Source organism: Mandrillus leucophaeus, unplaced genomic scaffold (genome assembly GCF_000951045.1).
Source record: "Mandrillus leucophaeus isolate KB7577 unplaced genomic scaffold, Mleu.le_1.0 Scaffold1207, whole genome shotgun sequence".
NCBI lineage: Eukaryota > Metazoa > Chordata > Mammalia > Primates > Cercopithecidae > Mandrillus > Mandrillus leucophaeus.
Genome location: NW_012100399.1, coordinates 561,229 through 575,454, shown reverse-complemented (window position 1 = coordinate 575,454; position 14,226 = coordinate 561,229). Strand labels below are relative to the sequence as shown.

The 14,226-nt window shown below is 42.0% G+C and overlaps 1 protein-coding gene across 2 annotated transcripts in view; it reads left to right on the top strand.

The window, feature by feature from the left end:
* The window catches only part of DFNA5 (deafness, autosomal dominant 5), an 89,341-nt gene that overhangs the window by 15,761 nt on the left and 59,354 nt on the right, over nucleotides 1-14,226 (top strand). Inside the window, exon 1 of one of the 2 annotated variants that reach the window (XM_011970615.1) lies at nucleotides 13,688-14,094. The exons of the other annotated variant lie outside the window; for it this stretch is intronic. The gene's annotated coding sequence lies outside the window, so the exon portion shown is untranslated. Of the gene's footprint in view, nucleotides 1-13,687; nucleotides 14,095-14,226 lie in introns of those variants that run through there. 2 annotated transcript variants of the gene reach the window in all.

Genomic DNA, 14,226 nt, shown 5'->3' with positions numbered 1-14,226 from the left:
AAAACTCAGGCAACTTGCTCAAGGTCACACAGCCAGTAAGTGGCAGAGCTAGGATGCAAGCCTGGTTACACTCCTACTGCACCAAAGGACCTATTTCAGACTCTAAATAAACAAAAACATGGCTGGGCGCAGTGGCTCACGCCTGTAGTCCCAGTACTTTGGGAGGCTGAGGTGGGAGGATCACGAGGTCAGGAGATCGAGACCATGCTGGCTAATACGGTGAAACCCCGTCTCTACTAACAATACCAAAAAAAAAAAAAATTAGCCGGGTGAGGTGGCGGGCACCTGTAGTCCGGGCTGCTGGAGAGGCTGAGGCAGGAGAACAGCGTGAACCCGGGAGGCAGTGCTTGCAGTGAACCGAGGTCGAGCCACTGTACTCCAGCCTGAGCGACGGAGCCAGACTCCATCTCAAAAAAAGAAAAACAAACAAAAACATTAATGTGTCCACCACAAATTCAAGAGCTCATAATAATCTAACTGAAAGGTTTCCTTTCCAGGGACTCTTTCCTTGGCCACTGTATCAAAAATTCCAAAAGTTGCCCCCTGTAACTCTTTGGCCTTTTCTTTATTTTGTTCCTTTTAGCATTTACAGTTACCTGACATGCCTTGTATTTGATTTTTTCAAGAGGTTTTATCTTTGGCTTTCTGAAGTTTCAATACGATACGCCTAGCTTTAGTTTTTTATCCTTTATCCTGCTTGGTGTTCTCTGAGATTCCTGGGTCTGTGGTTTGCTGTCTGATGTTAATTTGGGGAAATTCTGTCATTGTTGCTCTAAATATTGCTCCAAATATTGCTCCTGGTTCTCTCTCTTCTTATATTTCCATTACACTAATGTTACACCTTTTGCACTTGTCCCAGTTTGGGAATATTGAGTTCTTTTTTTTTTTTCAGCCTTTTTTCTTTCTGCTTTTTGGTTTTGAAGTTTCTATTGATATATACTCAAGCTCAGAGGATTTCTTCTTTTCTCAGCAGTGTCCAGTCTACAAATGAGCCCATCAAAGTCATTCTTTATTTCTGTTACAGTGTTTTTGATCTCTCGCATTTTTTGGTTCTTTCATAGAATTCTCATCTCTCTGCTTATATTACTCTCAGGTTCCTTCTGGGGTGTTTTCTGGCACCAACCAGTTCTCTGATTCTGCAATTCTCTGACACCAGCTGGGCGTCCAACAATTCAATCCCATTCTGACATCAACTCCCAGAGTTAGCATAGACCCCACAGGTGAAGAGCTGAGTTTTACAAGTTGCAAGTATCAGGTTTCCAAGGAACCCACACTTCTGTGTAACTGGGCTGCAAATGTGGGGATTCTCACGACTTTCTCCTCAAGTTCAATAATTCTCTAGAATGACTCACAGAACTCAGGAAAGGGCTATACTTACTATTACCAGTTTACCTTAAAGAATACAACTCAGGAACAGTCCAAAGAGATGCAAAGGGCAAGATATGGGTGGAGGGAGGAAGATGAAGCTTCCCTGCCCTCTCCAGGCACACCCAGTACCTCAATGTGTTCACCGACGTGGAAGCTCTGTGAACCTCATCATTTAGGAGTGTTTATGAAGGTTCAATGATGTAGGCATGGTTGATTAAGTCATCAGCCATTGATGATTGAATTCGGTCTCCAGCCCCTTCTCCCTCCCTGGGGCTTGGGTGTAGGGCTGAAAGTTCCAACCCTCTAATCACACGGTTTGGTCTTTCTGGGACAAGTCCCATTCTGAAGTCATCTATGGACCCTTAGCCAAGAGCCATGTCATTCAACACCAAAAACAAACTTATCATGCAGGAGTTCCAAGAGTTTTAGGAGTTCTGTGCCAGGAACTAGGGACGTAGACCAAATCTATTTTATTATGCCAAAATTACCCATCTGTTCTTGCATGTTGTCTACTTTTCCCGTATTAATTATAGTGAATTTTAAATTCCTGGGCTGATAATTTCAACATCCCTGCCATATCTGTGTCTGGTGCTGATGCTTGCTTTGTCTTTTCAAATTGTGTGTGTGTGTTTTTGTTTTGTTTTGTTTTTTCCTTTTCAGCACGCCTGGTAATTTTTTTGTTGAAAGCTGAACATGATGTACTGAGAAAGAGGAACTGTGGAAAATAAGCTTTTAGTGATGTGGTGGTGAGGTATAGGGCTGGGGGAGGCGTTCTGTAGTCCTGTTAATCAGTCTTTAGTGAGCCTATGTCCTGGGCTGTGAAACTCAGTTCCCTCCACCCCTTATGTGGGGCAGAAAGGCTAGAGGGGACTGGAGTTGAGTTAGGCTCTGATAAAACCCCAATAGTTTAGGCTTTGGTGAAGCAGTTTCTCTTGAAGACAGGCCTCATTAAGAACAGAATGCTCTGGCATGTTTCAAAATGGCTACATTCCCCGCCTCCCGCTGCAAGAATGAAGGGAGTTTTTTTCTGATATTCCCTGTGAGAACCTGGTTAGCGCTCCTGGAGGTAAAACTCACAGAAGTGTGGAGAGTTTCTAACTCTCAGACTTGTCCACTCTGAGCTTCCAGCAGTTCATCAGTTATAGTTCAGGGTTTCCACTCAAGCAATGGTTCCTATGGTTTCTGCTTTGGTAAGTTGTGAGTCTCTGAATCTGTGTCTGTGTCTCCAGGACAGTGGTTTTTCTTATGATCTCATTTCTCTGACAATTCTAAGAAGAGTTGTTGACTGAGTCTGTCCAGCTTTTTAACTTGTTAGGATTGAGTGACGACTTCCAGGTCCCTTTCAGGTTGTACCAGGAACAAGAAGTATATTTTTTGCCCATTAGAGAACGAGCTTTATGACAGCAGTCACTTAAGTCTGTTTGTGTCTGTTGTTCCCAGCTGTATCTCCAGTGCCTAGGACAGTGCCAAGCACATACCAGGGGCTCAGTGAATGTGTTGAGTGAATTTTCTCTCTTTATCTTCACTCATTCACTTAACTAACATACCACAGTATGACAGAATAAAACAGTATAATACAATGTAATATAAATGCCGTTTCTGCTGGAAGTGCTGATGAAAGCCATTTCATAAGCAAATTAATTTGGTGAACCAGATTGCTTTAAGGTGGTGCTCCCAATCTTTGTCATAGCATGGCACACATAGAAAATAAAAGCGTTCATTCAGCAACCAGCCAGAGGCTCATGTTTCAAGGGTTGACACCTCAATCTCTAGTTCCACTTATCACTTGTGTGCTGTACCACTTGGGAAGCTCTGCTTTAAGGATAACACTTAACTTACTGAAGATACCAATCCATTTGGCTAGGCCCATTTGAATGGGTCCCAAGGACTAAAGAGAGCTTAGGGCAAGAAGGGAGAAAATGGTGTAGATAAAAGTTCTAAATGACACCTCCCCGTTGACATGCAGGGCCCTCCCCAGTCTGGTCTCACCTGATCTTTACAATCTCAGTTCCCTTCCCTCCCCTACACCTTCCATGGCGTTTCACCTGGCTCCCCTTATGCTGTTCCCTCTCCCTGTATGCTAAATCTTACCGTTCTTCTATTAGCTCCAGGCACAGCCCAGCAGGTGTTTCTCAGTCGTCCTAAGCAGAATCCCCTTCCCTGCACACCAGAGTTTTGGGTCCACAGCACTGCAGTTGAGTTTTTTACTCCAAATTTTAAAGTTTGAGTAACCTCAGAGGCCGGGTTTAATCTTTAATTTTCAGATGAAACACAGGGGATCAGAGAAGTAGAGGAACTGTGCTGACCACAAAACCAGATGGGGGCAGCCTTGGGACATGGGTGTCCTGCCCCTCTGCTCTTTGTTCTGCTCAGTTTAATTTCTTTTGCTAATGATGAAGCTTGATAATTTATTAATGGGCGAGAACTGATTCATTGCAGAGTCTATATGATCAGTAGCAACAACCAGATGACTCTTAATAAAACATTAATAAAGCAAAGGCAGATGGCACTTAATAAAGTATTACACAAACATGCCCGAGAGCCATCAAAAGCATTTTTTCTGCACTTTCTAATAATGGAGAATTATTAGAGAAGATATAAAAGGGGAAATTGGCCTCTAAACTATGATCTAGGAAAATGTCTTTACGTTTTTTGCAGATATTTTGGATAATACAAAATTTTTAATTTAACTTTATCCCAGATTTCTTAGCCCTACAACAACTGTGGTTTATAACAAGTTTGTAAGAAATGACAAAAACTTCAGTAGAAACAAAAAAAAAGTTCTACAACTCCATTTTCCTTTGAAAATCCAACCAAAGTCATGCTACCCAACTCTTCTCACTTTTTTAGAAACACAGACCGCTAGAATTCATAAAAATAACGTAAACAATCTAGATAGAGGTTTCCTCTTGCAGTGATGGGGGAGGGAGAGGGAGGATAATGAGACTGGACATGAATATACAGAAACTTCTGTACATTCTGTATAGTTTTATTTTTTAACTGGGTAGTGGGTACATGTGTTCATTATGTTATTCTTATATACCTTTATATGAGACAAATATTTCATCATAATTTTTTTTTTTAGATGGAGTCTAACTTTGTCACCCAGGCCAGAGTACAGTGGCGCAATCTCAGCTCACTGAAACCTCTGCCTCCTAGGTTGAAGCGATTCTTCTGCCTCAGCCTCCTGAGTAGCTAGGATTACAGGTGCCCACCAGCATGCCTGGCTAATTTTTGTATTTTTAGTAGAGACGCGGTTTCACGATATTGGTCAGGCTGGTCTTGAACTCCTGACCTCAGGTGATCCACCCGCCTTGGCCTCCCAAAGTGCTGGGATTACAGGTGTGAGCCACTGTGCCCAGCCCATGATAATTTTTTAAATGTTAAAAATAACATTTCACACCAGTTAGAATGGTGATCATTAAAAAGTCAGGAAACAACAGATGCTGGAGAGGATGTGGAAAAACAGGAACGCTTTTACACTGTTGGTGGGAGTGTAAATTAGTTCAACCTTTGTGGAAGACAGTGTAGCAATTCCTCAAGGATCTAGAACTAGAAATATCATTTGACCCAGCAATCCCATTACTGGGTGTATACCCAAAGGATTATAAATCATTCTACTATAAAGACACATGCACACGTATGTTTACTGTGGCACTGTTCACAATAGCAAAGGCTTGGAACCAACCCAAATGCCCATCAATGATACACTGGATAAAGAAAATGTGGCACATATACACCATGGAATACTATGCAGCCATAAAAAAGGATGTGTTCATGTCCTTTGCAGGTACATGGATGAAGCTGGAAACCATCATTCTCAGCAAACTAACACAGGAACAGAAAACCAAACACTGCATGTTCTCACTCAGAGGTGGGAGTTGAACAGTGAGAACACATGGACACAGGGAGGGGAACATCACACACTGAGGCCTGTCAGGGTCTGGGGTTCTAGGGGAGAGACAGCATTGGGAGAAATACCTAATGTAGATGATGAGTTGATGGGTGCAGCAAACCACCATGACACATGTATACCTATGTAACCTGCACATCTGCACATGTACCCCAGAACTTAAAGTATAATAAATAAATAAATAAATAAATAAATAAATAAATAAATAAAGTGTTGTGCAGGATCTGGATTTTATTAAAAACAAAATGAATGAGTATAGGTTGATTGTGCAAACATGCAAACATACACACACACACACACACGCACACGCACACACACACAATGTAATTCAATATCATGGCCATAGAAATCACTAGACTGAACTACAGCAGTTGTTTTAGGAGTCACTAACCTAGAGAACATTTAAGAACAGAAGAAATAATCTGTTTTCAGTGAATGAATATTAATTTACCTAAAGGTAAAAATATGGACTTTGACGTTTATGTTTAAATGTTTGACATCTTCCCCAGATTTACCCATTAGGCAGTAGTCAAAAGTTAGAGTGTGGAACTCAGATCTGAGTTCAAATCCTCACATATATTGTGCCAGGTTTATAGGCTGCCTCTCTAGGATTCAGTTTTTTTCCATCTGTAAAATAGGGACAGTAATAATTTATAGAGTTGTACAAAGATCCAATGAAATGATATATATAAAGGATCATGCTGGACAAAAATAAGCAATCCAAAATGTGCGTATTATAGATATCTAACTTGGTGCTATTAAAAGAAAAACTTTAGATAAGTGAACTTTAACAGAGTTTAATTGAGCAAAGAATGATTCTTGCCTCAGGCAGCTCCTAGAACCAGAACAGCTTCGGAGCAACTCTGGAGCTGCCACATGTCTGGATAACACTGAGGGACAGAAAAAGATAAGTGACGTACAGAAAAGGGGAGTGAGGTTCAGAAACAGCTGGTTTGGGCTCAGCTCCGCATCCACCTTATTTCAACACTGGGTTGAGCAGTTGGCCCTGTGATTGACTGAATTGTAACCTAACACATCCAGTGAGGTTACAGTGCACTATACTCAGAGCAACCTTTAGGCTGAACTTGAAATACTAAGGAGGGAGCTTTAGGCTAAACAATTTAACAGTGCCCATTGTTCTAACTAAGCTAAAAGTAGCAAGGCTGTAGAATAATTTCATATTAATTTTATTTTTGTAAACGTTTTGTGTATTTTCAACAAGAAAGGATCTGCATCGACATTTATAACTTAATGGTATTGTTTATCGCACTGTGACTCCTCTAGGGGCTATTTATACCTCCAATCTATTTCTAATTCTGGGATGTAAGGCTAATCATTCCTAGAGAGGAGGCCCAGTGTTACCCAGGGCCAGGCTTTCTGGTGAGGAAGGAGAGGTGAGAAATGGATTTGGGGAACTTTGAAGCATGCTTGCTCAGCCTTCTCTGTAAGGCCCTAATCAAAGGCTGGTCTTTCCATGGTACGTTTTCCCAAAACTCCCTCTCCCAAGTCAGAATTGCTGGGACCTTTTAAAGCTTTTTCATCACGTCACTCCTCTAGTGGTTGTAAGCTTCTTAAAGGCAGGAATCCAGATGTATTCAGGTACACACTAGGCACTCACCAATATGTGTAAAATGGAATGGAATTCCAGGGAGTCAGAAACTAATAATGATACGTACCATTTATCAAGTGTCTGCTGGTATACCTAATCACAGTAACTCAGTGAGCTAGGCGTGATTATTCCCACTTTCCAGATAAGGAAACGGAGGCTTGGAAAAGTGGTGACAGCAAGTAGGAGGCAGAGATGGAACTCAAATGTAGCATTTGCACCAACTCCAGAATCATCAAACAGCCATGTCTTAGTCGGCTGCCCACACTGACACTGGGATTTGCTTGGTTTGGGGTGGTGGTGATTTTTTTAAATTGCTTTTTAATGTAAGAAAGTTAGCAAAAGAAGATGGATTTACTTGCAGAAAGCAAGCCGACTTGATTTCTGAAGTCCCTGTGTGCCCATTCCCATTGGATGTCTAGATTCCTTATAGAAATGGAGCCTCAGAGAGAAATGACAGGTACAGTTTTTTGGGGAAGAAAAAAAGAAGCTTGAAGGTTTCAATGTATAGTATTGGAAAAAAAAATTCCATTTCTACCAACAGTTTGAAACAAAAGCTTTCATGATATCACAAGTGCTTAAGGTGACAGAAGCTCTACTTCCAGAGCTGTTTTCTTTTCCATCATTCAGAACAACACATTTATTACACTGGTGCTTTTAGCAATCAGTCATGATTGAGTCAGATGCCAGGATAATTTTCCTTGCCAAATTGCTTTTTCCATTGCAATTAGCCTTTTTAAGGACCTTACCAAACAACAAATGTGTATACAATTCCCATACTCCCCCTCCAATTATAACTCAGCTAAGAAGTTGTATCACTAATAAATTGTTATAGATGAAAACATCACCTTCACCCACTCTATCACCAGTCTCTCCGTGTATTCTTAGATGACTCTTGGAATCAGGTGTAGGATTAAGAAAGGCTCATTTTAAAAAATAGAATATATTATACAATCCAAAAATATGTTGTTTAAACTAAATCAGTTCAGCCGTCTGGTTTACCCTAGTTGGGATTCTATATAAAAAGCTCCGGGCTTGGCCATCACCTATTTGCCCTCTAAAATCATTTTGTACAAAGTTGAATCTGCCACTGCTCTCGAAACCCAGTTCCTTTTTTTCCGGAGCACAAAGACTACATTTTCCAGCCTGTCTTGAAATTAGGAGAGACTCTGTGACTGATTTCTGGCCAAAGGAAGGTACAGTAGGCTCCCCTTATCTGCAGTCTCTCTTTTTGTGGTTTCAGTTACCCATGATCAATCTCCGTCCAAAAATATTACATGGAAATTTCCAGAAATAAATAATTCATAAGTTTTAAATTTGTGCCATTCTGAGTAGTATGATGAAATCTCATGCTGTCTTGCCCTGTCCTCTCCAGTGACACAAATCATCCCTTGTCCAGCATGTCGACACTCCTGCCTGCTGGTCACTTTGTAGCCGTCTAGGTTATCAGACTGGCTGTCATGACAGTGCTGTGCTTGAGTTCAATCACCCTTATTTTATCTAGTAATGGCCCCTCTGTGCAATAGTAATGATGCGGCCAATTGGGATATTCCAAAGAGAAGCTGTAAAGTACTTCCTTTAAGTGAAAAAGTGAAAGTTCTCAATATGGAAAGAAAAAAATTGTATGCCGAAGTTGCTAAGATCTATTTCAAGAACGAATCTCTCTGTGAAGCTAAAGAAGGGTAAAGAAATTTGTGCTAGTTTTGCTATCTCACCTCAAACTGCAAATGTTACGGCCACCATGTGTGATAAGTGCTTACTTAAGATGAAAAAGGCATTGAATTTGTGGTTGGAAGACATGAGCAGAAATGTGTTCCAGTTGATCCTGGCCAGGTTTGGTGCCATCCTCCATTTCAGGCATCCACTGGGAGTGTTGGAATGCATCCTGTACCCAAAAGTGCCGCTCCCACAAAAATCTCCCATGAGGGAGTCTCCAGGATCTTTCCTTATCTATCTGCTGGAGGTGCCCACGTTCACGGCAACCTCAGCAACCTGGAGCTAAGCCTCCCCCAGCCTGGTTCCTGAAGGAATAAGGACTGTGGTTCTTCCGCCCCACCTACCCCACCCAAAACCTAGAAGTACCTTAGTTACATTGTTTACCAAGTAGGAAATAAGCTACTATTGTATTTGAGCAATTATAATTTTGGGGTTCATTTTAGCAGTTAGCTTACCCTAACAAGGACAGCTGATCATTGTACTTCTCATCCTCTATCCTTATTGTTTATCTGTCTGCCTTTCCTGCTATACTACAAAGCCCACAGACCTGGAGGGCATGAAGCACATTCTCCTTGGTCACCTTATATCCTCATACCTAATATAGCATCCAGCACATAGTAGGTCACTAATAAATATTTGTTACATTAAAAAGATGTTGGGTGTATGGACTTTACTTCTCTACGCTGGGTAAAGCTCTCTTGGATGCTGGACAATATTTAAAAATAATGATAATGAGATGAAAAAAGTTTGTATATCTCTGGATTATATTACTTTGAATATTTCTGTAAATTGGACATCTGGTGGCTGACTACTGGTCTTCATCACAAATTTCCTTAATGCTGATAATAATGTATGTTTCTCCATGAACAATGGGTAAACAATATAGAAGTTTTTACTAACTTTTTTTATGTAATGCCACTTTCTTTTATGGCTTTTTTTTTTTTTTTTTTTTTGACACACAGTTTCTGTCACCCAGGCTGGGGTACAGTGGCACTATCACAGCTCACTGCAGCCTCAACTTCCCGGGCTCAGGTGATTCTCCTGCATCAGCCTCCCGAGTAGCTGGGACTACAGGTATGCACCACCACACCGGCTACTTTTTTGTATTTTTAGTACAGATGGGGTTTCACCATGTTGGCCAGGCTGCTCTCTAACTCCTGGGCTCAAGTGATCCACCCACCTCAGCCTCTCAAAGTGTTGGGAATACAGACAGAAGCCACTGTGCCTATCCTGTAATGCCACTTTCTTTCATGAAAACAAGTGCAGCAGATAGAAGATGTCTGGAAATTCTTTGCTGTTTCTCCGAGTGAGGGGTAGAATATACCACCCCTATCTTTGAATCTGGGCTTGTTTGTAAGTTATGTTCTGGGTGTTTAGAGACTAAGTCACAAGACTTGTAGCTTCTGACTTGTTTCTTGTTCTTGAACACTCGCTTTTGGAGCTCTGAGCCTCCGCTATAAGAAGTCTGACTTCCCAAAAACCACTGCAATGAAGAGGCCAAATGTAGGGCTCTAGTTGATAACCCTCAAGTTCAGTCCCACCCCCAAGGCATCCCTGCCGGTGCACTAGATGTGAGATGCTATGGTCTGAATGTTTGTGTTTCCCCAAAGCCACATGTTGAAACTTAATCACCAATGTGATAGTATCAGGAGGTGGGGCCTTTGGGATGTGATTAAGTCATGAGGTAGAGCCCTCATCAATGGGATTAGTGCCCCTTATAAGAGACCCAGGGAGCTTGTTTTGTTTGTTCTTTCCTTCCACCAGGTGAGGACACATCGAGAAGTCACTATCTGTGAACTAGGAAGTAGGATCTCACCAGACATCGAATCTGCTGATGCCTTCATCTTGGACATCTCAGCCTCCAGAACTGTTAGAAATAAAGGTTTGTTGTTTATAAGTCACTCAGTCTATGGTATTTTCTTACAGCATTACAGCATCCTGAATGGGCAAAGACATGGGTGAAGTTATCCAAGACTCTCCAAACCAGACCATTCACCTTCACCAGCTAAATTCCACTGAGTGACCCCTGTTAGTGCACATGGAACAGAAGAGTCACTCAGCTGAGCCCTGCTCAAAGCCGTAAACTACAAAATTGTGAGCTATAATAAAGTGGTGGTTGTTTCAAGCCACTAAGTTTTGGGGTAGTTTGTTATACAGCAGTTGATAATTGGTACAGCAAATTATTTCACATTTCCTTGTTTGTCCAATAATATTTGCATTAAGACTTTCAATTTGACAATATTGGTTGGTCATTTGCTAGCTGCCAAATAATTTCAATTCTTCTCCTGTCTGTATCTGTGCCTTGCAATTGAATAAGAAAAGGTTGGGACACCAAGAGAAACAGATTTAATTCTGAACCATATTTAACCCTCTATATAGCTTTTTATTTTAAAGCAGTAATTAGTAATATGCATTGGCAATACAGTCTCCAGTTTAAAAAGCACTTTTGGGATTTAGGGAGGTAAATGAAATCAGTGTTAAAATATATATCAATGTATGCCAAATTTTATTTTAATTTATGTTAGTAGCTATGTTCCTCTGGGAAGCAAGCAATATGGTAAAAGGCAAAATTATGCATATGTGAAAAATGTAGGCTTAATTTAAAGGCAACTTTAGCTGAAAAGTAATTAATAAAGGAGAGGAAACTAATTTTTATTGAGTGCTACTATGGGCTGAGTACTTTATATAATCTCATGACAATGTTATAAGTAATTTTTAAATGGGAAGTTATACAATTTGCCTACAGTCACTCAGCTGGTAAGTGGTAGGCTGGATTCCACCCAAATCTGATGGATCCAAAGTCTGTGTTTTTCTCCTCTGCAGAGGTTATTCATCTGAAAAAGTCCAGGTCTCCAAACGTGGTTCTCAAAGAACTAGGAAGCAATTATGGCAGCCATGCAGAGCTGGTTTATTAGCGAGTTCATTTATGAAATAAATCCCGGTAGTGAGTTTTACTGACTTTTGCTGCCCTTTCCATATTGTTTCCTCAGCAAGAATCTAGGCATGGGGTAGGAAATACACAACACCCAACAGATGTGTTTCAGAAGCTCTGTAAGTTGAAACATAGTTTATATAATGAATCTTTTTGAAAGCAGATGCTTACTATCATCATTATGACCACTCCAATTGATCTCCTGTGAGATTTTCTTTCCATATCCCTCCATTTCCTCAAAGGGAATGTATCTATATGGAATAAGAAGATTGGAGTTCCATGTTTTCTTTTTATTTACTTTTTTCCAATTGGGCTAAAAGTTTCCATGTTGCATATGTTCATCTGAAATCTTCAAATACTCTAACAATAATAATAAGCACAACTTTTTTTTTTTTTTAAGTTATGGTTGTGCCAGAACCTTTTCATCCCTCCACCATTGGACAGGGAGAGCAGCAGACTGGGGTCAGGTGAGATCTTGAACACAAGTCATCCTCCTCTCCTAACACAGACCATGCTCCTACACTGCTTGGGTGGGGGGACCCCTATTGCACTTCCTATTTTCTGTTCTGGAGAGTCTGTACCCCGTGGTGGGTTAAAACTCAGATGGTGCTGAACAACCTGCGTTAAAATCGTGGCTCTGTCTCTTCCCAGCTGTGTGAGCATTCCAGTTTGTGCCTCAATTCCCTCATTTGTAACTTGAAACCCTCAAATAGTTGTAAGGATTAAATGAGTCAATCATTGCATATCATGTACTCAGAAGCATGCTTGATGAGAGTAGACAGAAAGTGCTACATAAATAATAGCAGCTGATATTATTACTGTCTTCCTCGGGCATTTAATTAAAAGACTGGGCCGGACAAAAAAAAAAAGTGACGGAATTTGAAGCCACTTCGTAACTGTTGCATCAAAAAGTTCACCCACTCTGAATTACAAGTGGTAACTATTTAGATAGAGGACTGGGGCTTTTTGGGGTGGGAATCTGATGAGGATACTGTTTATGAGGATATTCTTAAGGTCAGTACCCTAGGTGGGAACGCAATAATCTCTGACAACAAGCCAGAGTCATCACCATATAATTTTATGATGAAGAGAACCAATAGCATAGATGAAAAGTCTCTTAACAGGGCTGGGATTCTTTCTTTCGTCCAACATCTCATCACATTAACAAATCAGGGGCCAACCACCATGGACCATTTCGAACCACTCCTTCATCCAATAACCACTGATTGTGTACCTATTTTGTGCTGGGTACTGCAAGGATGTGTACAGTCTCACAATCTAGGTGGAGAAACAAACAAAAGGATTCATTTCTTAACTCAACAATTATTTACTGGATAGCTACCATGTGTCAAATCCTAAACTAGGTGCTGGGCAGAGGGAACCAAACAGACCAGCTGCCCTCATGCTGCTGTCGTTTTACAGGAAAGGATAATACATGAAATAAGTAGGAGGCACACAGTCTATCAGATGGTGATGAGTGCAAAGCAGAAAAATAAAGCAGAGGAACTAGGAGGTGTTCCCATGGGTGGGTGGGCAGAACTTTTAATTTGGATAGTCAGGAAAGGCTTTACAGTGAGCCGGATAACTACAATCTAGAGATATGTTTAAAGCATAGGGGGGTCCAAGGGAAAGTGCTGCTGGGCTTCTCTACCTGCCCTCCCCGACCAGCCTTGAAGACAGCCACACAACTCCATACTCTGTGTGAGCTCTCGCAGGGCAGAGATTTCCTTTTCTCTTACTCCTTGCTCTCAGCTTCGTAGACAGCATTGCAGTGAAGATGATATACTGACTAAAAATGTTACTGAGCAATGGGCTCGTTACTTGAGGCACACAGAAACCAATACTGTGGCACAGGCTTTTGAGAAAAGAAAAACCTCCATTGCCAGTCAACTGGCAAGGAGACAGGAGGCAAAGCTCACGTCTGTCTTCTGGACCTGGGGGCGGGTCAGGCGTTTTTGGCATTTCTAACCAGTCCCAGATGATGCCAATGCAGCCTTATGCGGGGCACGTGGTGTTCACAATTAGAAAGCTTTCCCTCTTGCACATGCCCGGGAGATTTTGGCTCTGCCTCATCGTAACAACTTAAGTAATGGTTAATCGGTTTCACCTGGTCCTAATGTTGCAAACGATCTAATATTTAAGTCAATCCGTCAGAAAGCAATGTTTGAGCACCAGCTACGCTTCGATTCCCTCGTTCAGTATTCACTGAGCACCCAGGGTGTGAGAGCGCTTGGTTTTGCCCTCAAGGAGTTTAGAGTGGAGTTTACATGAATGAATCACTTTTTAGCGGCAGGCCTAAGTGTGGGTACAGTCGCACCACATACCCAGATACTACTCCAGGCACGGGCATTAGGGGCTCCCACAGGCTGGACAGGCCTTGGACTTTCCTGGTTGAACCGTGAAGCCACGGTGTCAGTCCACACTCCACTGTGAATGGCGGGTCTGGTCCCGCGAGCAGGCGCCGCTCTCAAACCCCACGGTCCCGCGCAGCGAAGAGGCGAGACGGCCGCGGAAGGCAGGCGCAGCCCACTCTTCCGGAGAGGCCCTGACATCTCCCGGGTGAGTCCCGAAAAGTGCGCGGGGACTCTGGCCGAGCCCTGGGCCGTCAGCAACCCGGCTCCCAGGGAGTCACACGAAGGAGGGGAAGCGGCTCTCTCCTGGGCTTCTGGGAGGTCTGGCCCGGGCCCGCCG